Genomic DNA, 26,548 nt, shown 5'->3' on the forward strand with positions numbered 1-26,548 from the left:
TAAATTCTGTTAGTAACCTGGTTGTTGTTTACTCAAGTCCAAAATTGTTTTGAACTAATACTATGTGGTCCAGATGACCTTCTCAACTTGTTAACCTTTGTCAAGATTTGTTGTCAACCATCTCTTAAGACCATGTTACATCATCACCAATTTATAGAATTCATATTTGTCTTCTTTTTGTGTGCTAACGAGTCATGTGAGTACAAACATGCATATATAATCCTATCAATACATACGTATTTGTTTCTTTATACCTTTTTATGGGCTAAGTGAATAAAGGCAAGTATCTCCTTTTTAGTTTCTAATATAAAATTCTGCATATATACCTGCAATGCTTCATCAAAGTTTTCTCAAATCTTTCATATGAAAGATTAGCAGACTAGAATACAAAGGTGGAAATTACTAGGAACAAAAGCAAAGTTATTAATATAAAAACTTTGCACTTAAAATAATTTATTAGACAAGGGGAGGTGTTAAAATACATAAACATAAAAAAATTATGTTTCCTAGCTCTAAATTCAATTTTATAATCTTTTAATGAAGAAAAGGATATCCATAAAGAATAAAAGAATAGATAATTAAGGATAGCATTTCCTACTAACTTAAATTTTTAAAAAGTACACTTCTTTTAAATTTTTGATCTGCAAACAGTTTGGTGGTTATTGGAAGAAATGATTAAACAAATTATGCTTTAATTATGAGAATTATTTTTGAATAATATATGAATACATTTAAAATATGTATTTAAAATAGATTTATTAAAAATACAGACATGCAATTTAATGTATTCAATTAATGCTATTTGTAGTTAGTCAAAATAACTACAGTTCAGTTGTAACATAGTCCCAAGACATTATAGTAAGTCTCTGGAGACCTATTAGTCTATTCTATTAATTAAAATGAATCCAGAATAATAATGTTTACTTATTTGCTAAGCTTACTTAATTTTTAATTTTATAGTGCTGATAATTACAGCAAGGAGTCCTGGTGTGGTGTTGTGGGTGGACTGCTAAGTCAGTTTGAACCGTGAGGTCAGTGGTTCAAGCTCACCAGCCATTTCCTGGAAACCCTATATAGGGCCCTTATGGATAAGAACTGCCTCAACACACTTAATAACAGCAACAGCAATAATTGCAGCAGCACTTCATTATCCATATTTAATTTCAAATGTTATTAATCCATGTTGTTAATTATTTTCTGCACCATTCATGTTGTTTCTGTGCTTCTATTTGTACACATATAATTTTGCTGTTGTTGTTGTTAAGTGTCATCTGGTCAATTCCGACCCATAGTGACCCTGTATAGGGTTTCAAAGGAGCAGCTTGTGAGCTTGAACCACTGACTGTGCAGTTCAAAGAACTTTGCAGTCTGACACATTAGCATGTTAATTATATTTTTCAATGTGTCTATGTTATATGTTGAAACAGAATTAAAACATAATTTTTGTGAATTCAATATGTAAAACTGCGTTTATATGGTGCTATCGAATTTTTAGTGACAAATAATTTGGGATGGCAAACATAAAATCATGCATTGCAAGTCTAGAATTATTCACCAATTTTACTTATTTTTGCCAAAATATAATCTAAGTATTTTGGAGAATTTAATTCTTTATTATGTTTTTTCTGTAAATAATTAATTTAAGTTGATTTGGTTTTGAGCCTTTGGGAAATTTAGCATTGGTTTCAAACTCATAATTCTCAGGAAATAAGGAAGGATATTTAGAAAGTTTTCAAAGCAGAAAAAGAGATTCATGACATAAAAATCAGATTCATTTACTCGTTTATTTAACATATAATCATCGATTGACCAGCACTGTGTTCCAGATGTGAAATACAGAGCAGTGAAAGTCTTTTTGATTATAGAGCTTCTATTCTATTGGGAAAGGTTAATAAACTGCATAAACAATCAAGTGCATGTCTAACACATGTATTTATTAAAAAAATAGAAGACAGATAAAACCTAGAAAATCCTAAATATATTGATAACTAGAAGGTTATTAGTATAAAGCATACTTACAAATCAGTGAAAAATGAAGAAACAGCACAGAAGAAAAATGTACAAGTGACATAAACACTTACTTCACACATCCATTAGCTGGTCAGTATAAGGGTGCACAGTCTGAGTCGTGAGTCACCTTTGAAGGGCGATTCCTGTCCCAAAACTCAATGCGATGGATTGTCCATGTAATTGCAGCAGAATTCTCCATGTCACAATTCAACACCCTTTATTCCCCCATGGATCTTGTTACTTCAAGCACTGTCCAGTAAACCTACTCAACACAGATTCTGAAGTCTGTTTCTCAATAAATCCAATGTATTTTATGTTTGCTCTCCAGAAGTATTTTTATGGTGATATATATTTATGCATCTTTCTTGTTACTATGAAATTATACTTTAAAACCTAACATTATTTTTGAAATTATTTGTCTGATGATCATTTAAGAGTTTTCTACATTATTGTCCTATTATATATTGAGATACCTAATAGCCATATACTAAACTGGTAATATCTTAAGTCATGTTTCTATCCTATAGTCTATAATTGGTTTATGTATGTTCTTGTTGCTGTTATTATTTATTTTTATCAGCATTGATTGTTTGATGAGGTAAGCCCCCATTGCTGTGACAAAATTATAACATTGATACTTTGATAGTGTTTATTTAGTGAACTCTTTAAAAAAAAATACTAGTTATAGGTATTTTTTTGAAATTTCACATTATTTTGGGAAATTAAATTTTTTAGATAAACAATATTTTTATTCATTGGAAACACTTATTTAGCATTTGTTTATGCTCCTTTTAATCTATTCACAAAAATGTGTGGTGATTTTATTTGCTTGTTCATTTTTATTATGTAGTTTTGAACATCTCTTATTGCTTATTCTGTGTAGTTTATTAAACCCACTTATTTTATACCTCATTTTAAAACTTAATTTGTCTTTGTAAGAACTTTTGTGGTAAATCAAATAGTATTTCTACTAGTTTTCTAGTTCACATATGTACAGATTTATTCCAAACAGCACATGCTAATGATGTTTCTGTGATTGGTGAATGTCTACACGCAAGTTTTTGTTTGTTTTGTTTTGTTTCAGTAATTTACTTGCATTAATCTCCTAAAGGTGTGTTAAAGAAAAAAAGGATACATTTTGTGCAATGGGGAATTTGACAATTTTGAGGTCAGGGCTAATGTCAAATTTTTAACAAAACTAAATCATTGAAGCTGTGCAACAAGTTTACAGGAATGATGCTTCATATAAAACAAGAGTTTTATATGTACCAAGCATTTTAAGAAGAGCTTCAAGACTACAAGATGAGCCAAGAAACAAAAGATTGTCAACCTTGATTAATTAATAAATTGTAATTGAAATCCAAAAACTGATAGAAGAAGACCTTAGAATTACCATTGATATGACAGCTACTGAAATTGGAATCTCACATGGTTCAGCATATTCAATTTTAAGGAAACATTTTGGCCTCAGCAATCTTTCAGCTCAATGAGTTCCAAAAGAATTGCTTAAAGATCAGCTGTAGCTCAAATAACTTATGTTTCCATCATAGTTTTATGCAACATCAAAGCTATAAAGAAGATTTCTGGAACAAATCATAACATGGAGTCCTGGATTTATCAGTATGACCCAGAGAGTATGTTTCAATCAAAACAGTGGCTTCCAAAAAGATCTGCTGAGATAGTTAAATTCAGGAGAGAGAGGTCGGTTCAGAAGCTTCTGCTGAGAGTCATGTGGGGTTCCAAAGTGGTGAAGTTGATAAGATTTTTTTTTGAAGGCCATACACTGATCACAGAAATTTATGAAGTTTTAGGAAAACTGAAAAATGCGTTAGTGAGAAAATGGCCAGAGAAGTTGAAACTAGAATGTATTTTCTATCATAAAAACGTACCTGTTCATTCTTTGAGGGTAGCAAGGGATATTCTCTGCCACTCACCTGTCAGTTTGTCACACTCTGGTGACTTGGGTGCTGCTGGAAGACTGGAAGCTATGCCACAAGTATTTTGAAGACCAGTAGGGTAACTCAAAATCAATAGTGGAGTTCTCAGACTAAGAAAAGCTGGGAATAAGGAGAGACATACAACTACGGAATAGTTAGCCACTGAAAACGTTATGAATAGCAGTGGAACATTATCAGATACAGTACTGGAAGATGATCCCCTTAGGCTAGAAGGTTTTCAAAACATAAATGAGGACGAGTTGTCTCCTGAAAATAAAGTTGACCTTAATGACATAGATGGAGTAAAGCTTTTGAGATCTTCATTTGCTGATAGGGCACAACTCAAAATGAGGAGATAAAACTGCAAACATCACTAATAATGGGATGGAAATTGAAGAATTATACCAACTACAGCTGAAAAAAAAAAATCCAGATTGGATACTACAAGGCTATTATCAGGAAAAAAAAAAAAAAAAAAAAAAAATATATATATATATATATAGCAAAATATGAGTATGACTTTAACATCCCTCACTCAGCTAGCTGGAGCCGTTCTGGGGGACCATTCCATTTTAAGCAGTTCCTATTGACCTCTCCCCTTCTTTAGATTCTGTGTGCTGTGGTTTTTGCTGAGCAGATCCACGTTCATGCATAGTTAGAACCCTCTGGAGATCGAGGTGGGGTGCCCAGTAGCTCAGGCACCCCCTCTCTTCACCAGAGCGGAGGTACATAGACAGTGAGAAACCTATGAACAGAAAAAAATTGTTCACACCTTTATTTCCAATGATTAGCCAGACCTCTGTGGTGGGAGAGCTCCTCTGATCCTCTTCCTGCACCTTCATGCCCAAGATGGCCGTCCTGGCACCTGCAGATCAGAAAATGCCACTTTGCTTGCTTTGGCTACAAATTTCACTAGAAATAAGCCTTTGATCCTTTTAAATATTCCTTTATATGTAATTCAGAGTTCTGGGACGGTCTTCTGAATCTGCTTCATCCAGTATTCTGTTATTACTGTCAGAGGTTTGTACCATGCTTCTCCCTAATCCAACATCAAGTCCCGTCTCTCATTTGAATTTTGATGTTGGAAATGCGTATTGAATGCACTATAAACTGCCAGAAGAACAAGTAAATCTATCTTTATAGAAGTTCAGTCAGAGTGCTTCTTAGCGACTTCATTTCTCATTCTTTGGACATGTTCTCAGGAGGGATCAATCCTTGGAGAAGGATATCATCCTTGGTAAAGTGGAGGGTCAGAGAAAATAAGGTAAACTTCCAATGAGATGGAATGACACAGTGGTAGTAGCAATGGACTCCAGCACAACAACATTTGTAAAGATGATGTAGAACCAAACACTGTTTCATTCTGTTGTGCTTAGAGTCCTTATGAATGGCAAACATTTCATTGACATCTAACAAAAACGACATGTGTCAGGTGAAGAGATATTGTGGGGAATGTTGTTGATACGAAGGATACAAAATAAGCATTAATAACATTTTTGTTCTCTTTTCTGTCTCTGAATCCATGGTTACAAACTTATAGCATATTTATGAAATTGGAAGCATTAAAAAATGCAGTTCTTATGTTTGTAATATAATTATTATTCTTCCTATGATAATACTGCAGAAGTGATGAATGTGGCTCCCATATTTATTGAATTGTGTGTGTGTATGTGTATTTTAGTTATCAAAGGGTAGCCATAACAAAAACATCACAAGTGGTTAATATTGAAAAACAGGTTTTATCATCTCACAATTTTGGAGCTAAATATCTGAGTTCAAGTCATCAGCAGAGTTATTCCCTGTACTCTCCAGGTGAAGATCATCCCTTATATTCTTTTGTTTCCAACAAATATACAAATCTTTATTTTAGACAAATTTTCAAATGCCATCTTCCCCCTATGTGTGACTCTATCTCCATTCAGTTTTGCTTTATAAGTCACCACTTAGAAGGAATTAGGTATAGAATTCATCCTACTCTGCTGTGGTCTTATTAGCAGAACACAAGAAAATTCTCCAAGTCGTTTCTGACTTAAAACTGGGTTCTGCTTTGCCGACTTCCATAACTCCTTAAGTCTTGATGATGTCTGAATGCATCATCATTTTTTTTTTTTTTTTTTTTTTTGGTATTACTGCATTTTCTTATCTGTATCTGTAAAATTCTGATTTTTGCCTTTGTAAGTAAGAAATATTACACAGAAACTTAAAGATGTATTTAAATAATTGTTGTTGTTGTTGTTGTTATGTGCCGTGGAGTTGGTTCTGACTCATAGAGACCCTGTACAGGGTTTCTGAGGCTCTAAATCTTTATGGGAGCAGAAAGCCTCATCTTTCTCCCAAAGAACAGCTGGTAGTTTCGAACTGCTGACCCTGAGGTTAGCAGTCCTATTTGTAACCACTACACTACCAGAGCTCCTTGCAAACATACATTAAAAATGTGCAAATCACAAATATTTGTTCCAAAAATGAAGAGTGAGATAATGTTGGCATTTATCTGTATAAACAGCTCTATTTATGGAAGTTTCTGGATCATCTGGGTGATCCCTGGAATATGGATGGTATTTCTAGTCTGAAAGTTATTGCCAGTTGTCTATTTGGCTCTTTTCTTTCTATGTTCATATATTCCATGGGAATATCTCCTTACTTCTCATACTTAAATTAAGCATAATTTGGAACCATGTTTTCTAGCAACTGAAGACACTGAATTAGTTTAGATGAATGTTCAGCTAATCCATTCACTGCAAACTCTTGATAACTTCTCTCTTTACTCTTCCTTATTATTATTTTTTTCTGCATTGCTTTTCACCTAAAAATCCTCTAAGTCCCAATGACATCATTAGGGTTGGTGTCAGCTAGTGGGTTAACTCAAGTAGTCACAATTTCTATGAATATTCTTCTATTCCAGACCATATAAAAATCATTGTTATTATAATTGTTAGGTGCCTATGAGTAGATTCTTAGTCATAACAACCTTATGCGCAATAGAACAAAACACTACCCAATCCTGCACTATCCTCGCAATTTTTATGTTTGAGCACATTGTTGTTGTCACTGTGTCAGTCCATCTCCTTGAGAGTCTTCCTCTTTTTAGCTGACCCACAAGTTTACCAATCATAATGTCTTTCTCCAGGAACTGGTCCCTCCTGACAGCATGTTCAAAATATGAAAGACAGATTCTTGCCAAACTTATGGCTAAAGAGCATTCTAACTGAACTTCTTCCAAGACAGATTAGTTTGTTCTTCTGGAGGAATGTGGCTTTCAATCCTGATGTCACAATCTTCTGAATATAATCCAGCTTCTCTGATTATTTGCTCTGAATACACACTAAATAAGTATGATGGAAGGATAGAACCCTGACGCAAACCTTTCTTGATTTCAATGACAGGTTCCTCGTAGTCACAATTAAGTCATCTGGGATTCTCTTTCTTAGTATTATCTATTAACTAAGAATATGCTGAGAATCCTTAGAATGCTTATTAACATTTTTAATAGTATAATGATATGCAATAAATATTATCTTCAATTGCATAGATATAATCTTTCTCAGGAGTCCTAGTGTGGTGCTGTGGCTTAATGCACTCAAAGTCAGTTTGAACCACAAGGCCAGCAGTTAAAACTTACCTTGGAAGCCCTATACAGGGTCACTATGGGTCGAAACCAACTTGAAGGCACTTAACAACAACAATAACAACAATATTTCTCAGATTATATGAATACTAACAACAAAATTGTAACATCCTTCCACATTGATTAAGAGTGTTGCACTTTTTTTTTCTATTTTTTCCTTTAATTACTACTTCACTCTAAAAAAAAAAAATTGATATAGCTTCACAAATACTACTTATTATGACAGCATTGTACTTAAATCCCAAGAAAATTAGACAAAATCTGAGACATTAAAAACATCAAAAGTGATGAAAACAACAGTGCATGAATGTAGCATTTGCAGATGAAACCATTAGACTTGGTGACGCATTGTAATTGGGTAAAAATAGGTAGTTGTGAGGTTAAAAAGGGCACACTGTTACTGTTGTTGTTTAGCGCCATTGAATCAATTCTGACTCATAGCAACCCTGTATAGAGTTTCTGAGGCTTAAAATCTTGGTGGGAAAAGAAAGCCACATCTTTCTCCCTTGGAGCAGCTGCTGGGTTTGCAACACTGACATTGTGGTTTGCAGTCTGGTGCTTATCCTCTAGAGCCACCATGCATTGTAAGGTTCAAAAAATAAATTAGCATAGAGTTTTACTGATGCATAACATCTTACTGATGCATGTAATCTGAACTTACAAAAAAATGGTTTTGTTTTTATGTCTAACTACAGACATGTTTAAAATAAAACAATAAATACATTCCTGCTGAAACACTGCTCGGAAGTCTTAGAGGCAGTCTTTATGGTGTCATGCCCTCTGACAGTGACACCTGGTCTACTCTCTATTCCCTTGTCATGAAATTTAACAAGGGCAAAATATATCTGTGTCCTAACTATATATATCTAAACAGAGAAGTTTGATGTGTGCAGTCTATAATAAAATTCCTGAAGAATGCCAAGATGTTTCCTGAGGTAATTTATGCTGGTTTGGGTTTTTCTTCTTATACTCCTGTATGTTCAAAGACTAATACCCAGACCAAAGGATAAAAAGATCACTCATATGACAGATTCTAACTCTCTTCTACACATACACAAGCACATACAGGCATTCCTAACATTTGTGGGATGGTAAATTGAGAGTGAGATGGAAAAAGAGAACTCAGAGAGGACCTGACAAAGTAGGTTCATTATACTCAAAGACCCCCAGACAGGAAGCACAGCATACCATGATGCAGCACCACACAGGAGACAAGATAACAAGTTAGAATTGTAGCAGAGGAGCTATGTAGGGCAAACAGGGTGGTGTTTTTCACAACTAGGCTTCTCTGACTTCCTGGGAATTGGGTATTTTGAATAATTCCACTGGCTCAGGGAACACAGAGGCTGTCCCTAGATGTTAGATATATGGCTCTGGGGAGATTAGCATGCATAGTGTCCCAGGAATGTGTGAAATTGATAAGGTGATTTATCAGCTGCTCAACAAGAAGAATAGACTGGCCTCCAGACAGGGCCTCAAAACTGAGAAGACATCATAATAGAAAGTGGTACAGTGAGTAAAGAGATGATTATGTATCTTGCATGCTTGAGGCATGCTGATTATTAATTCCCCATGCTCCCATATCTAACTGTAGCTACTATTGGCTTTGGAAAGTTTGGTTGTAGGCAGAGACATAGAGAGGCTAATAGTAATCTTCAGAGTCAAATAATCCTAACTATGAATCTAAGTTTTGCATTAACCAGAGTTGCTTTTTCTCCCTGTTTATTTTTTTATGAGAATATAGGGCTGTTTTTAGTCTTAAATAACACAATGTAAGTAAAATGCTAAGCAGGCTGCCTGGAACGTAAGGAGGGCTCAATAAATGGGAGTAATTATCACTTTTATTGAGACTACAAAACAGACTTACTGATGGTTTTGAAGATCTTTAATATCTAAAGAGCAACACTCACAGTTTACAATCAGGTTGCACTGAGGATCAAACCATAAAAATGCATGTGAAATAGTTTAGTCAAGTTTTGACACATTTATCTTTCCTTTTTCTTTATCTTCCCTTTGACCTAGGCTAAGGGGAAATTACAGAATGATGTTTTCTGTATACAAAATTGTGGAGAAAATTGGACATAATAATTTTTATTGTCATCATTTTATGGCTAGTATAATAACTGATGTTATAAAATTATAGGAAAATATTTCTATTCTGAGTTTTCTGCATCCAATTAAGAATCATTATATTACTTACATGGGGCATTTCAGTGATGTAAAGGAGACATAAGAATATTTCCTAATTTTTTGGTATCAAAGGTTGATTGACATGAAGTCTATTTCCCATATTGATTGCAATTTCAAATATTTGTTCTATAGCAGTTAAATATGAATACATTAATACTGACATTGCTATCTTAATGAAATCAGAGTATATTGCTTCAGCCAGGGAAATTTCTGCCCTTTGTAGGTTCAAAACTGACATCTCATCCTCCAAATTCTCCTGATTTCAAAAGCTAGCAAATGAGAATAGTATTCATGTGTTTCTTGTGAGACTTCTGCTTGTAGTGAGATTTTGTCTCCTAAGCAGAAAGATTGCAGAACTTGTCGTTTTTAAATTCCTGTCCTAGTTGGCGTCCACTCACAGATTCCTCCAACTCTATAAGCCTCAAAAGATGTCCCAGGGTGAAAGACACATGTGTGTTTCCAACTTGTAGCAACAGCTCTATAAAGCAGCCCAAACTCTGCTAATTTCTCTTCATATCCCTACCCAGAGTCTCTGGGCCAAATCTGATCACCAGCCCATAGCCAGAAATCAGTCGATTGTGAGAGGGGAGGAAATGATCTACAATTGTGGCTTAGGTGGAAGGGCTTATCCATCTTCAGAAATCACTTTATCTATATTGCAGTACTTCCAGCTTCCAGTTTTTGCAGCACAGTCTCCCCCAATAATTAAAAAAAAATAGTAATATTAACCATTTCATGATTCATGAGATTTATAATGCCCACCAATATTTTCAGCTTTTCAGGTTTCTTGGGAAGCTGATATACCAGTTTTAGTACATGCAACCACTTGATGAGGAACTGCTAAACTGTGTGAATATGAAGAAACTGACCTCATCCAATTAATCCTAACACTAGAGTTCACTGGGACACGTATACCCCACATAATTGTATCAAAATCCATATTCCCTTAAAAAACATTTCCTTTGCTTTCACGGTACATTACTGAGAACACATCATATTAACCAAACATTTAAAGCAGAAAGTAATCCAGTCATGATAGAGTTAACCTGTCTAACTACAAATCACCCTGAATCAGAAGTCTTTAATCAAATTTAAAGCACTCACTGTATTTACGTATAGCATTCTTTTGTTGTTATTTGTTGTACCGTTGATTCAAATTCATGGTCACTGCAACCATATTGAATAGAACTGCTTTGTTGGATTTTCAAAGCGTTCACTTTTCAGAAGTAGATTATTAGGCCCATTTTATGAGACACTTATGGATTGGAACCTCCAACCTTTGGTTACTATTCAAGCGCTTAATGGTTTGTGCCAACTACAGCCTCCCTTTATAGCATTACATATCACATGTAAGTAATTAATTACATTTATAATTGTTCACATCTATCAAATTGCATTGTTTAGTGTGCTTATATTGATATTTCTAATAAAAGATGTAAAAATCTTTTAAATATTATTTTTTGTTTCTTTTTAATAGGTTTGCTGACAATATCCTATAACTATACTATATTGAGTCAATTTGATCTGCAAGGTCGGCGGTTCAAACTCACCAGATGATCCTCAGAAACCCTATACAGGGTTGCTATGGGTCAGAATTGACTCCATGGCACTTAACAACAATACTATAATGAGTTTCTTCAAATGAAAGATAAGCACTAAAGAAAACAATTATATAAAAAGTATTTTAATTTTTAAAAGAACTCAATAGATTTGTTACCTTTTTATTATTATTAAATAATGAAATAGTCCATAATTTGTGTACTATTAACATGCATAAGGAGCTCTGGTAGCGTAGTGGTTACGAATCGGGCTGCGAACCTTAAGGTCAGCGGTTTGAAACTACCAGCCGCTCCGCGGGAGAAAGATGAGGCTTTCTACTCCCCTAAGGATTTACACCCTCGGAAACCCTGTACAGGGTTGCTATGGGTCGGAACCGACGCTAAAGCACTTAACAACAACAACAACATTAACATGCATATTTGAAATTATCTAAATCTCAATGGAGTCCTGGTATGGCACTGTAGGATAAGCACTGGACCACTTGATTGGTTGGTTGGTGGTTCAAACTCAATAACTGCTCCTTGGAAACCCTATACAGGGTTGCTTAACAACAACAATAATATCAATACCAAAACACCTTAATTTTCTGATAATAAAACAAAAAAAAATAGTGCATAGTCCATTAATAAATGGCAAGCACTGAAAAAAAATTAGAAAAAGATTATACATTGTATAGCTCAGTCTGACAAGACATGAACTTTAATACCCTATCTTTTTTATCCATTATCAGATATTTTCAAAAAAATGTATCTCTCTTTACATATTTCTTTAACATATAGGATAATAATGGAGGTTCTTAAAAACATTTGCAAACTTTTAATTTTATTTTCTTTATAATTACAGAGAAAAAAAGAAATAAGCATTAACTTCTTAAACCTAAAGAGTTTTATCTTTACCGTATTTTCTCCTCTCATTTCTTCACATGGAAAGCTTAAAGTAGATTTATGCAAACTTCACAGGAACCAGCAGATTACTGCGACTGCTCACTTCATCCTTCAGTGAATAAGTTAAAATGTTCTTATTACCTAATGTCCTGTTTTTGTTTTGTTTTTTTACCTTTGATTAAATAAGAACTTTAAGAATTGGGCTGCTAATCTCATGGTCAGAAATTCAAAACTAGCAGCTGTTCTGTGGGGAAAAGATGAGGCTTCCTGCTCCCATGAAGATTTACAGCTTCAGAAACCATATGCAGGGTCACTATGCATTGGAACCGACTCCACAGCACATAACAACAACAATAACAATATATGAATTATGAGGAGAAAAACAAACCACTGGTTAATGAAAATTTAAGAATTTAGACTCTGTGTCATGGCGCATTAGTACAGAATTGTGAAGAGAGCAGACAAAACATGAAATTAAAATCTCATTAAAAGTCATTGAATCGTGTTGTTTGTTGTTGTTATTAAGTGCCATCATTGAGTAAGAACTCTGTGTAGGGTTTCCAAGGAATGGCTGGTGAGTTTTGTGGTTCAAAGGAACCTTGTGGTCCAGTGTTTATCCTATGGCTGCGCACGAGGACTGCAACTTAGAAATTAAGAAACTTAAGAGTTTTGACTGCAGTTTTTGATCCTTAGTATATTTAGTTTGATACACTGCCTTGAGCACAGAAGATACCTAGAGGTAGGCCCTTTGCTTCTTCTTTTTCTCTCTTTCTTCCGTTCTTCCTTCCTTCCTTCCTTCCTTCCTTCCTTCCTTCCTTCCTTCCTTCCTTTCTTTCTTTCTTTCTTTCTTTCTTTCTTTCTTTCTTTCTTTCTTTCTTTCTTTCTTTCTTTCTTTCTTTCTTTCTTTCTTCTTTCTTTTTAATGCAAACTTACCTCCCATTTTCTGAAGTAACTCATTATATTTTTACCAGCCAGAGGTTTTTCTAAAGCCTTTTTAAAAGCCTTTCAGTCTTAGAAAATACTATTAAGAAAAAAGATTGTGTTATACACATTGAACAAAAATAATATGACTCACTTCCTTGAAACAAAACACAAACTCTTTTACAGCAAGCAATTTTAATTGAGAATCAGATAGCACAAAACCACACTTTAGCAATTCTAAGATTTGTTATCCTCACTTTATTTACTATTCTTGCTTTTAATTGGTGAAGTGTAAAAGAAGTCATTCGGCCATGAAGTAGCTTATGCATGACAAGTTAGTTGAAAACAACAAACTTGGGTCGTATGAAAACAAACTCTCTAATTTTCTATTTATGGACTTTTTATATGAGACAATAAACAAAGACTCCAAATTATGACAACCCATGTGTTATTGAGAACTGCATTCTATAGTTTTCCAGATTGTTTCCCTGTGGAATAGATGCCAAGTCTTTTTTCTGTGGCAAACTTGGTTGGATTCAATAGCCAAACTTTTTCTTAGTAGTTCCACATTAAATATTTGTTCCATTCAAGGATTCTGTGTGAGACAATGTTGTTGCTTTTGTTGTTAGGTGCCATTTTCATAGTTCCCACTCATAAAGATGATATGCATAACAGAATGAAACACTGCCCAGTCACGTGCCATCCTCCTAATTATTACTAAGCTAATGTACATTGATGCTTCCACTTTGTCAGCACATCTCACTTGTGGTCTTCCTTTTTACTGATCCTCCACTTTATGAAGCATGATCCCAGGACCCTCTTGATAATATGTCCAAAGTATTAGAGATGAATTCTCACCATTCTGATTTCTAAGAGGAATTCTTGTGTGCATCTTCTAAGACAGATGACTTCAGCAATTATATCCCTACTTCCACAACTTATGAGTCTGGATTGAATTTCTGGCAGCACTTTGTCAATATACTGTTGTAACCATTTTTGAGTTACCATCAGCAAAATTCTACTTGCGTGTGATATTAGTAATATTGTTCAATAATATCCACATTCTGTTGGGTCACTCTCTTTAGAATGGGCACAAATATGGATGTCTCTCAATCAGTTGATCATGTAGTTGTCTTTTAAGTTTCTTGGCATTGATGAGTAAGTTTTTCCAGTGTTACTTCGGTTTCTTGAAACATTTCTATTTGTATTCCATTGATTCCTGGAGTCTTGATTTCCACAAATTATTTCAATATAGCTTGGACTTCTTTCTTTAGTACCATCAATTCTTGATCATATGTTACCTCTTGAAACGGTGGAAAACCAACAATTTCTTTTTGGTACAGTGACTGTAAATTCTTTCAATCTCCTTTTGATGTTTTCTGCATCATTCAATAGTTTTCCCATAGAATTCTTCAATATCACATGTTGAGATTTGCAGGTTTACTTATTTCTTTCAGCTTGAGAAGTGCTGAGAATGTACTTTCTTTTGTTTTTCTAACACCAAGTCTTTGCACATATCATTATAATATCTTACTTTGTATCTTCAAGCTGCCCTTTCTTTGACTTCCTCATTTCTTCTATTTGTTTTAGCATCTCAATCTACTATGCAGAGCAAGTTTCAGGAATTATTCTGACATCCATTTTAATATTTTCTTTCTTCCTTGTTTTCTTAGTGCCCTTTTGCTTTCTTCCTGTATGATGTTCTTGATGTCATCACACAACTTTTCAGGTCTTCAGTCATTAAATCTGTTCTTTCAATGTTCTTAAACTTTAGGTGGGATATGTTCAAGATCATATTTTAGTTCTCATAAGCTTGTTTTCATTTTCTTCAGCTTCAGCCTAGGTTTGTTCTACACTCTGCCCCTGGCCCGTTATGGCACATAACATAGAGCTTTTCCACCATCTCGTCCCACAGATATAGTCAATTTGATTCCTGTGTATTCCATCAGGTGAGGTCAATGTTTATAATCGCCTTTTATGTTGAGAAAGGGTATTTGCAGTGAAGAAGTCATTGCTCTTGCAAAATTCTATGAAGCGATTTCTAGCATCATTTCTTTCACCAAGGCCATAATTTCCAACTACTGATTCTTCCTCTTGTATTCCATACTTTACATTACAATCACCAGTAATGATCAATACATCTTGATTGCATGTTTGATCAATTTCAGACAAAAGAATTTGGTAGAATTCTTCAATTTCATCACCCTGGTTTTAGTGGTTGGTGTATAAATTTGAATAACAGTGGTCTTCCTTGTAGGTGTTTAGCAATTATCCTATCATGGACAGTGTTGTACTTCAAGATACATCTTGAAATGTTCATTTAATGATGAATGCTATGCCATTCTCTTGAATTTGTCATTCCAAGAATAGTAAATCATTAAATTTTCAGATGAAAAATAGCTAATATCAATCAATTTTCATTCACTAGTGCCTAGGATATCGACATTTCTGAGTTAAATTTCATTTGTGACAACTTCCAAATTTCCTTTGTACATTTCATGTTTATTTATTAATGGAGGTTTGCAGGCATCTAGCTTTATTTTGAGCTTTGGCCCATCAACAAATAAAGGCAATGAAAGTTTTACTCCATGTGCATCATCATGGTCAACTCTACTTCGAGGAAGGAGCTTTTCTCCAGTCGTATTTTGAATGCCTTTCAACCTGAGGGGCTCATCTTCCAGGACTATATCTGACCATATTCTGGTGCTATTCATATTTTTTTAATACTCTAGAACTATATCTGACAATGGTCCACTGTTCTGCATAGGTTTCTCAGTAGTTAAACATTCAGAAGTAGTCCTCCTTCCTTTCTTCCTAATCTGGAAGCTTCCCTGAAACCTGTCCAGCAAGGGTGACCTTGCTGATATTTAAAATTCCAGTGGCATAGCATCCAGCATCACAGCAACATGCAAATCATCACATTTCAACAAACTGGCAGATGAGTGGTCAATATAAGACAACAAGGCTTCTTAATGAACTTTTTATTTTGACTAATACAGATTACAAACCCTGAAATGTGGGTGTTGCAATCGAAGAGCTAGGACAGAAAAGAGTTCTCATTCACTGTAGAGTTGTTGTTGTTGTTGTTGTTGTTGTCAGGTGCCATCGAGTCGGAACCGACTCATAGCGACCCCATGCACAGCAGAACGAAACAATGTCCGATCCTGGGCCAACCTCACTACCGCTGCCACACTTGATGCCATCGATGATGCCACCTGGCTGATAATCTCGTTGGGGGTCTTCCTCTTTTTCTCTGATCCTCCATCTTACTCAGCATGACATCCTTCTCCAGCAACTGTTCTCTCCGGACAATGTGTCCAAAGTAGGAGAGACGAAGCTTAGCCATCTTGGCCTCCAAGGAGCCTCTGGTTGCACTTCTTCCAAAATAGATCTATTGGTTCTTTTGGCAGTCCACGGCACTTTCAGTATTCTCCTCCAACACCACAACTCAAAGGCATCAATTATTCTACGATCTTCCTTATTCACTATCCAGCTTTCGCATCCATATGAGGCTATTGAAAATACAATGGCTTGGGTCAGGCACACCTTAGTCCTCAAGCTGACATCTCTGCTCTTCAATACTTTAAAAAGTTCCTGTGCAGCAGATTTGCCCAATGCAATACGTCGTCTGATCTCTTGACCACTGCTTCCTTGAGTAAACCTTGTATTCCCCTCACCATATACCTAAACTGTCATATCATATTACTAGGGATTCCAAATGTATACCCACAAATGCCTTTAGTGAAAAATAAAATTATAGAAAATTTTGCTAACATGAATTTATGTTGACAAATTTAAGATATTTTCAACCAATTCATATAAGGGAGGACCAAATATAATTAAATATTACTTGTGCCCAGTTTAATAATAGAGAAACACATAATTCAGTATTGATAAATGAGCATTCTCTGACTCTGAATTGCAATAAGATGCAACCGTTAGCTGATGGGGATGAAAGCATACCATATCCATTTTGTATAAAAAAAGCTTTGAGAATATGTTGTAGAATTGACAGTGGTTGCTACAACCTATATTATTGTCATTGTGGGTGTAAATGACCATAAATCCCACCTATCTGTGAAATACAGAGAGTTAAGAAAAGACCCATGATTCACCTCAACATGCTCTCATTGTTGTTGTCTTTAGTACCATCAAGTCGGTTCTGACTAATAGTGACCCAATGAACAACAGTGCCTGGCCCTGCATCATCCTCATATTTGGTTTTATGTTTGAACCCATAGCAGCTTCCTATAGGACAGCCCATCTTATTGTGGGTCTTCCTCTTTTTTGCTAGCCCTCCAATTTATCAAGTACTATGTACTTTGCGTAGTGGTTATGAATCTGACTGCTAATCTCATGGTCAGCAGTTAGAAACTACCAGCTGTTCTGCGGGAGAAAGATGAGGCTTTCTGCTCCCATAAAGTTTTACAGCCTCAGAAACCCTGTACAGGGTAGCTATGAGTCAGAACCGACCCCACGGCACGTAACAACAACAACATTTTTTTTCTCTAAGGAATGATTCTTTCTGATAATATGGCTGAAATAAGAGAGATGAAGTCTCCCTATCCTTACTTCAAAGAAATATTCTGTCTGTGCTTCTTACAAGCCAGATTGTTTGCTCTTCTGGCAGTTCATGGTACTTTTAATACTCTTCTATGACACCATAACTCAAATGCATCAATTCTTCCATGGTCTTAATTCATTGTCCAACTTTATCATGCATATGAGGCTACTGAAATTACCATGGCTTGGGTCAGGCGCACCTTATTCCTCAAACTGAAATCTTTGCTCATGAACACTTTAAAGAGGTCTCATTCAGCAAATTTGCTTAACAAATATATTGTTTGGTTTCTTGACTGCTGCTTCCATGAGTGTTAATTGTGGATTTTAAAAAATGAAATCTTTGACAACCTCAATATTTTCTGCATTTGTCATGATGCTACTCATTAGTCCAGTTTTGAGGATTTATGTTTTCTTTACATTGAGGTACAACTTATACTGAAGACTGTGGCCTTTGACCTCATCCTTAAATATTTTAAGTCCTCTTCACTTTTGGCAACTGAGGTTGGATCACCAGCATATCGCAGGTTATTAATGAGCCTCCCTCTAATGATGCTACATTATTTATCATGTAATCCAGTTTCATGGATTAGTTTGAATAAGTATGGTGAAAGAATATAGCTCTGGTGTAAACCTTTCCTGATGTTAAAACTTTTCAGAATACCCTTATTCTGTTTGCATGACTGCCTCTTGGTGTATGTACAGGTTCTTTGTGAGTACAATTAAGTGTTCTGGAATACCCATTCTTCACATTGTTATTCATAGTCTGTCATGATCCACACAGTCAAAAGCTTTTGCATAGTCAATAAAGTACAAGTAAACATGTTTCTGGTATTCTTTGCTTTCAGCTAAAGGCTATCTGATGTCACCAATGATATCCCTCATTCCATGTTTTCGATAGAATCTGGCTTACAACTCTGCCAATTCCTTGTCGACGTTCTGATGTACTGCTGTAGCTCTTTTTGAGAATTTTACTTTCATGTGATATTAAAGAGACTGTTTAATGATTTTTTCTTGGGTCACCCATTTTGTAGGATCACCTCTCTTTGGCATGATCACAAGTATGGATCTCTTCAAATCAGTGGCTAGATAACTGTCTTCCAAATTTCATGGTGTAGATGAATGAGTGCTACGGTGCTACATTAGTTTGTTGACAGATGTCAGTTTGTATTCTGTCAATTCCTGGAGCCTTGTTATTTGCCAATGACTTAATTGTAGCCTGGACTTCTTCCTTCAGTACTGTTGGTTCTGGATCATATGCTACCTATTGAAATGGTTGAATATCAAACATTTCCTTTGGGTACTGTTACTCTGTGTTTTTAAGTGCCGTGTAGTCAGTTCCAACTCATAGCCTCCCTGTATAGAGTTTCTGAGGAGAAGTTGGTGGGTTTAAACTGCCAATCCTGAGGCTTAAACTGACCCTGTGGTCCAGTGCATTATCCTAAGGCACCAAGCCAGGACTCCCATGCTGTGTGCTACTCACATGTTAATTTAAGTCAGGAAGAGAAAATAAACAAACAAACAACAAATCAAACTTTCAGCCCTTGAGAGGTCTCTCAATAGATATTTAAAAATCATTTGTTGAATTACCTAATTGATTAATCAGAATTATTTTATTGTTGTTTTTATTAAATACTGTCGAGTTGTGACTCATAGTGACCGTGTATAGGGTTTCTGAGGAGTGACTGGTAGATTTGAACCACTGGCCTTGTGGTTAGCAGTCCAGTGCTTACCTACAGTGTCACACCAGGACTCCTGCTATATCAACTCATTTGGCTTTAAATCCATTGGGACAAGAACTCTGCATCCCTCAGAAATGCAATCTATGACAATTCAAATCCTGCTGTATGCTAGAGTTCTCTGCACATATTTAGAGATCAAAAAAAAAAAAAAATGGTTTAGTAAGCACTCTTTCCACCTAAAATTAATCTACAACCTTAAAATCCCATTGACCCTTTAATTCATAATCATGGTGGTAGTTTTGTGGCCCAGAATTGGTTCCCACTCTTGGCATCCCTGAATAAGGTATCCAAGACTCTAAATCTTTACAGGAGCAGAAAGTCTCATCTTTATCCTGCAGAGCATGTGGTAGATTTTAACTGCTGACCTTGTAGTTAGCTATCCAATTTATAATGTGCTATGCTACAATAGATCCTTTAATCTTTAATAGTAATTGACCTTAGATACCTGCCTAACTTTAGATTTCCTAATCACTATGAACTTCTGGTGTGGCACTGTGGGTTAATGTGCTGGATGGAAAGGTTGGTTTTAACCTCAAGAATGGCAGTTCAAGCTCACCAGTCACTGCTCAGAAACCCTATACAGAGTCACTATGAGTTGGAAGCAACTTGATGGCACTTAACAAGACCACCAACATGTACTTCTGGTATGGCATTGTTGAATAAGCACTGAACTGATTAGAAGTTCAAATCTGTCAGCTGCTCCTTGGAAACCCTATACTGGGTTGCCATGAGTCAGAATAGACCACCACAACAATGAAAACATTAACTCTTAAGAGTGATTAGAAAATCATAGCTATGGAGGTATCCAGGGCAAAGTATAGTTTCTCAATTACTGTAGGCAAAATGGCCTCCTCTGAACCCCTGTGCATCTGTTCTTTGCTCATCGGAATGCGAAGTGATTTCCTGACACTACAGTTAAAAGTCAGCCAATTGAAAATGAACCACTTTCATTGTCTTCATGTTTTGTGTAAATTGGCTTGTTGTATTTTGTCATAATAAAACTCAGTTATGATTATTAATCAATTTTGCATGCAGCAAACTAAATGAAGGGTAAAGGTGAGCAAATAATTTTTCCACTGAAGTTTGATTCATATAAACCATGTATCTTTCTTATTTTAGAAGCTTCAGCTAAATTCAAATAATCAATGCATATGATGAAGAATAGCTCTGTTTTCTAAAATTATAAAAATTTGAAGAATTGGAAGTCAATCTACTAAGGAAATGAAAATGATAAATTAGTAAATAATTTATCTAAATGGTAAAAAATAGTATTATATTTTCTCTACAGAACACTCCCATAAACATGTCCAGTAAAATATTAAGTAAAAATAGAAAGCTATATAGAATGAAAAATTAAATTCATATGTTAAACTTTGAAGTAATCTTATTTATTAATAACACTTCGATCTTACATTCAATATAATATCATTACTCAGTTCTATTTTTCATGTCCAAGTCTATGATAATCTTTTAGTTAAAATTTGATATTTCTACCACTGTCTACTAAAAATTAATAAGATCTAAAAACTATAAAGCAAAACATGTAAGCTTGAATGCCTTGAATTTTATTACACAGAATATTAGTAAAATATACTTGGCTATAATAATATGTTTTGGTAGCATAGTTGTTACGAGTCAGGTTGCTAATCTCAAGCAGTTCAAAACTGCAAGCCATTTCACAGGAGAAAGATGAGGCTTTCTGCTCCTGTAAAAATTTACAGCCTCAGAAACACTATGCAGGGTCGTTATGAATTGGAACTGACTCCACGCATAGCACCACCACCAAAATAAAATGCACTGCATTATTATGGGATTAGAATGAATCACATTATGATAATTAAGTTTGGCTGGGCCATCATTCTTAGTGAGCTAGCAATTATGCAATAGGCATCTTCAAGAAGCATCCTGGTATGGCTCTGTAGGGTAAGCACTGGACCACAAGGCCAGTTTGAGCCACAAGGTCAGTGGTTCAAATTCATAAGCTGCTCCTCAGAAACCCTATAATAGGGGCACTATGAGTCAGAACCAAGTCAACAGCACTTAACAACAAAAAGATAAAAGACAACATAATGCAATCGTTTTATTATCGGATCTGAAATAAGCAGCTAATCAGTTGGAAAACAATTTCTTCAAGGCTGAAGTCAACTTAAAATATTAATTAACATTCTGGAAAAATTATTTTACTTTTAATTTGATCTAGATCCTGCATCTGGCTTGCCATTCTCTGACCTTTGGTTCATTAAATCTGAGGCAACAGCCCACCATCTTGGATTTGGCAAACTTCATAGGTGTAGTGGCTTCATAGCAAAAGCCTCAGAATGTGAACCATAAGGTCCCAGCTCGAGCATACCAGCTGCTCCACAGGTTGTTAAATGTCATCAAGTCTGTTCCAATTCATTGCCACCCTGTGTAGGGTCAGCTCTCTGAGGCTTTAAATATTTATAGGAGCATAAAGCCTCATCATTGTCTGTGAAGTCACTGATAGATTCAAATTACTGATAGATTTCCATCTATCAGTAATGAATTGAGCATGTTGTTATTAAGTACTATTGAGTCGTTTCAACTCATAGTGAACCTGTATAGTGTTTCCAAGGAGCAGCTGGTGAGTTTGAACTGCCTATGTTGTGGTTTGAAGCCCAGTGCTGATCCTACAGCACCACAGCCAATTATTTTTCACCCATATATTTTAACACTTAGGTAATGTTTTTTACATTTTTCCTTTGAATTTACATTCTTCTCAAATTTAGTTTTATACTTATTTATAAATTATTTAACAGATTTTTCTCCACAGAGGTTCTGCCTTCTGACTTCTCTGCCTTTTTATTCTGTTCACCTTCCACCCATGTCTCTGGCAAATGCAGCTTCTTGTCACTCTGTGTCATATCTCACAATTTTTAACTTTATGCATCATAAAGTAGATGACTGTTTCTGATGGTAGTCATTAACAGAGGTTTATGAATGAGTTTGAGACATCAAGGTTTCTTTGCTAAAATAATTCTTTAACTAAATTTTCTACAAATATCTATATATAGATAGACAATGTAGAAAATTTAGTTTAAAAATTATATATATAGTAGAAAATTTAGTTAAAGGATTGTTTTAGCAAAGAAGCCTTGGTGTCTCAAACTCATAGCATAGTGGTTATGAATCGGGCTGCTAACCTCAAGGTCAGCAGTTTGAAACTACCAACTGTTCCGCAGGAGAAAGATGAGGCTTTCTGCTCCCATTAAGATTTACAGCCTCGGAAACCCTGTACAGGGCCTCTATGAGTTGTAACCGACTCTACGATACTTAATAACAACATCTATCTATCTATCTATTTTTTTCTAAAAGTTAATCCTTTGGCATTCTTTGAGGAGCGTGTTTTGAACATATTTTATTCTTTCAGAGTTGCTAATTATTTTTTTAAAAAACTTTGGACTTCTAGCTTCCTCTTGGAGAGTTAGTGTGAAAATCAAAGGACATAATAAGGGCTCTGAAAAAGCAACACTAAAGTAACTTGTTTAACTATTTGAATACTATTTTTTTCTTACACATGCAATTGATTACGTTTCTATATAGTTATTATTAGCATTCATAAGAGTTAGTATTCTCTAAAATATACTACAAAAACTGTTAAGTCATACCACAGTTTTTGTATTTCTGTTATTCTGAAGGCTTTTGGACAGCAGTGATAAGTAATCTAAAACATTTGGTGTTAATACAATTACAGCACTATGTATATAACTGTGGCCATGTTCATCACATAGAACTTGACCACTCAAAATGAATTCCAAAATAAATCTTGAATGAATGTAGATGTTGAATAAGATAATTTTTCAACTGTGTGACCCCAGCTAAAATTGATTATATTTCTGCCTAACACTGTTTAATTAATTTTTTTTTAATTTACTAAACTGTCTCAATTCCAATTTTAGAATCTCCATGTATTACCAGAGCAAGTTTGTTTTTTGTGTTTGACTACTGTTATATACTTACACTAATTGCTTGCAAAATTCTAATATATCAAAAACAACTTAATGCCTTATTTCTTAAGGTATCCTTAACCTTTAGAAAATTTCAGAACTTCATTTTCTGTGCAGCATTAAATATGGGTTACATATTTTTAATGGATACATATGATGAAAATTTTAGACCTACTAAAACACACATTATTGAAAGAAAAGATCAGAATATTTATTCACCATATCATCCATTTGTTGTACGCAGTTTTATGCAGCTTATACTATATGCTGAGTGTCCTACTAATGCAGAAGATACAACTGTAAATAAATCAGTCAAGTTATGACCATTTACGGAGTTTAACACTTAGTGAGAGGGGACAGTTTAGTGTTAATTAAATAAATCACAAAGCATACGAACATCTAGTGTAATAAGTGCTGGTAAGAACAAATATGAAGCTCTAGGAATGCATATTATGGGAAGAACTGGATTATTAGTGATTAGGAAGGAGTTATTAAAGTAAACAATACTTATGCAAAGGGTTAAAAGGTGAAAGATGCAGAAAGAATTAATTCAAGGTTTAGGTGACAACATTTGCCAATATTTCTGATGTGTCGTGGAAGAATTTAAAGACCCGAATGCCCACAAATAAAAAGTAAGAGATAAAAGAATGTTTGTTGATGCTGGAGGAGACGTATATTGGGAACAAATATATGATACACGTCTTTGGTTATAGCAATAAAAAGCATCTTAGAGGATAGGCACATGTTAACTTCAGTGATGGGAAGGGTGATAAGAAAAGGGAGTTTAGAAGAAAAATGATGAAGACAGGTGAAGATACAAGGAGGTTTTCAAGAACTAAAGGGGACAGAGGTAAATAGTGTTATATATACAACCTTGGAACTCAGGCTAAGCAGCTATTGGAGGAATAGTGGGAGTACATAAGGGGTTGAAACAGAATATCTGTATGTGGGAATTTACCTCTATTGCAAAAACAACTATGAATGTGGTAGAGTATACAGTGAGCAATATGAAGCAAATATCTTAGATATCATCAAACTTTTTAAAGCAATGAGTTGCTGGGCCTGGGAGATTAAGACCATAGTCTCATGTGACACCATCGTCAATTAGCATAACATAATCCCCTAAAACAAAATTCTACATCCTTCTTTGATGAGAAATGTCCTAAAGCGTATGCGTGACCATCTAAGATGTAACTCTTGGTTTCTTCCTGTGTGGAAGAAAGAAGAGTGATGAGAATGGAAGGTAATTGACAGCAGTTAGTCCGATGGATTAGTGGAATTTATGAACATCAGTATCCATGACTTGGGCACGAGAAGAACTAGATGGTGCCCAGCTGCAACTACCAATTTATTTTTCCTTTTTTTTTTTTTTTTTTTTTTGTGACTGGACAGTGTACTTTATTGGTGGTACATGACAAGACTAGGCTCTCTAAACCCCTCCCCTTCTCCAGGGGGTCTAGATGGAAACTGTGAGGATGGGAGCTTCTTAGTGTGTAGGGGAGTAGAGTTGGGGTAAGGACTCCCAGCAGCTGAGGGCCTCTCTCTTCCTCTGTTGCTGCTGCTGGGGCTGGTGGTCCAGGGGGGCTGTTATTTTTTGGATGATAAGGTCCACCACCCAATTTCTGTAGCTGAATTCATTGTCATACCAGGAAATGAGCTTGCCAAAGTGGTCATTGAGGGCAATGCCAGCCCCAGAATCAAAGGTGGAAGAGTGGGTGCCACAGGAGATGACTTAATCTTCAGTGTAACCCAGGATGTCTGTTAGGGGTCCATCTGATCACCTTCTTGATGTCATTGCATTTGGTAGCTTTCTCCAAGTGGCAGGTCAGGTCCACAACCGACATGTTGGGAGTGGGGACATGGAAGACCATGCCAGTGAGTTTCCCATGCAGTCAGAGATGACCTCGCCCACAGCCTTGGCAATACCTGCAGCTGCAGGTATGGTGTTCTGGGCAGTCCCACAGCCATCATGCCACAGTTTCCCAGAAGGGCCATTCATAGTCTTCTGTGTGGCAATGATGGCATGGACTGTGGTCATGAGTCCCTCCATGATGCCAAAGTTGCCATGGACGACTTTGGCCAGAGGGACCAAACAGTTGGTGGTGCAGGAGGCATTGCTGACAATCTTGAGGGAGTTGTCATACTTCTCGTGGTTCAAGCCCATCAAAAACATCAGTAGAAGGGACAGAGATGATTACCCTTTTGGCACCACCCTTCAAGTGAGCCCCAACCTGCTCCAAGTTTGTGAAGACTCCAGTAGACTCTACAACATATTCAGCACCAGCATCCCCCCACTTGATGTTGATGGGATCTCACTTCTGGAAGATAGAGATGGGCTTCCCATTGAGGATAAGTTTTCTGTTCTCAGCTTTGACGGTGCTACTGAACTTGCCATGGGTTGAATCATACTGGAGCATGTACAGCATGTATTAATATGCAATGAAGGGGTCGTTGATGTCAACAACCTTCACTTTGTCAGAGTTAACATCAGTCCTGGTGACCAGGTGCCCAATACAGCCAAATCTGTTTACTCCGACCTTCACCATCCTGTCTGAGGGGAAGCTGCAGCTGCCTATCAAATGGGGGGGGTGTGTGAAGCAGAGAGCCCCAACTTCTTTTAAAGGGATCACGTTATTAATTTCATGATGAGTTTCTTTGTCTACCAAGTTAATATCATTGAATGAATTTAAGCAGAGGATTTACATTAATCTAAAGTATTTATCATAAACGTAACAGGTTCCAGTGTGTTGATGGCAGAAGTAGATGCCAGATTTCTGTACCTGGCTTAAACCACCACTGAATATGAACTAAACCCAATTATAGTATTTGTATTGTTTTGTTTTCTGAATGAATGCTTGCACTGATTATAATCTGTTGTTATATATCTTAAAATTAAGGATTATTTAGCAAACTATAATTTTTAAAATGATGTAGTGTTTTCTTTAGCTATCTTAACTTTTATGTTTGCTGTATCAAAGACTCAAAGGGCTCTGGTAGAGCTGAGGATTAGGGGTGTGGCTGCTAATCAGAAGGTTGGCAGTCCAAACCTGGAAAGTCAAATTCTCTAACCATTCTGTGGAAGAAAGATGATCCCATACAAATTTACAGTCTCTGAAACCCAAGAGAGCAATTCTACTCTCTCTTATAGGGTCGC

At 35.7% G+C, this 26,548-nt stretch overlaps 1 pseudogene; it reads right to left on the minus strand.

Annotated features, from left to right (window-relative positions):
• LOC102830290 overlaps positions 1–25,940 on the minus strand; it is a 92,164-nt pseudogene extending 66,224 nt beyond the window's left edge.
• Positions 25,941–26,548: the final 608 nt, after the last annotated feature.

This window comes from Chrysochloris asiatica, unplaced genomic scaffold, assembly GCF_000296735.1.
Source record: "Chrysochloris asiatica unplaced genomic scaffold, ChrAsi1.0 scaffold00019, whole genome shotgun sequence".
NCBI classification, from domain to species: Eukaryota; Metazoa; Chordata; class Mammalia; order Afrosoricida; family Chrysochloridae; genus Chrysochloris; species Chrysochloris asiatica.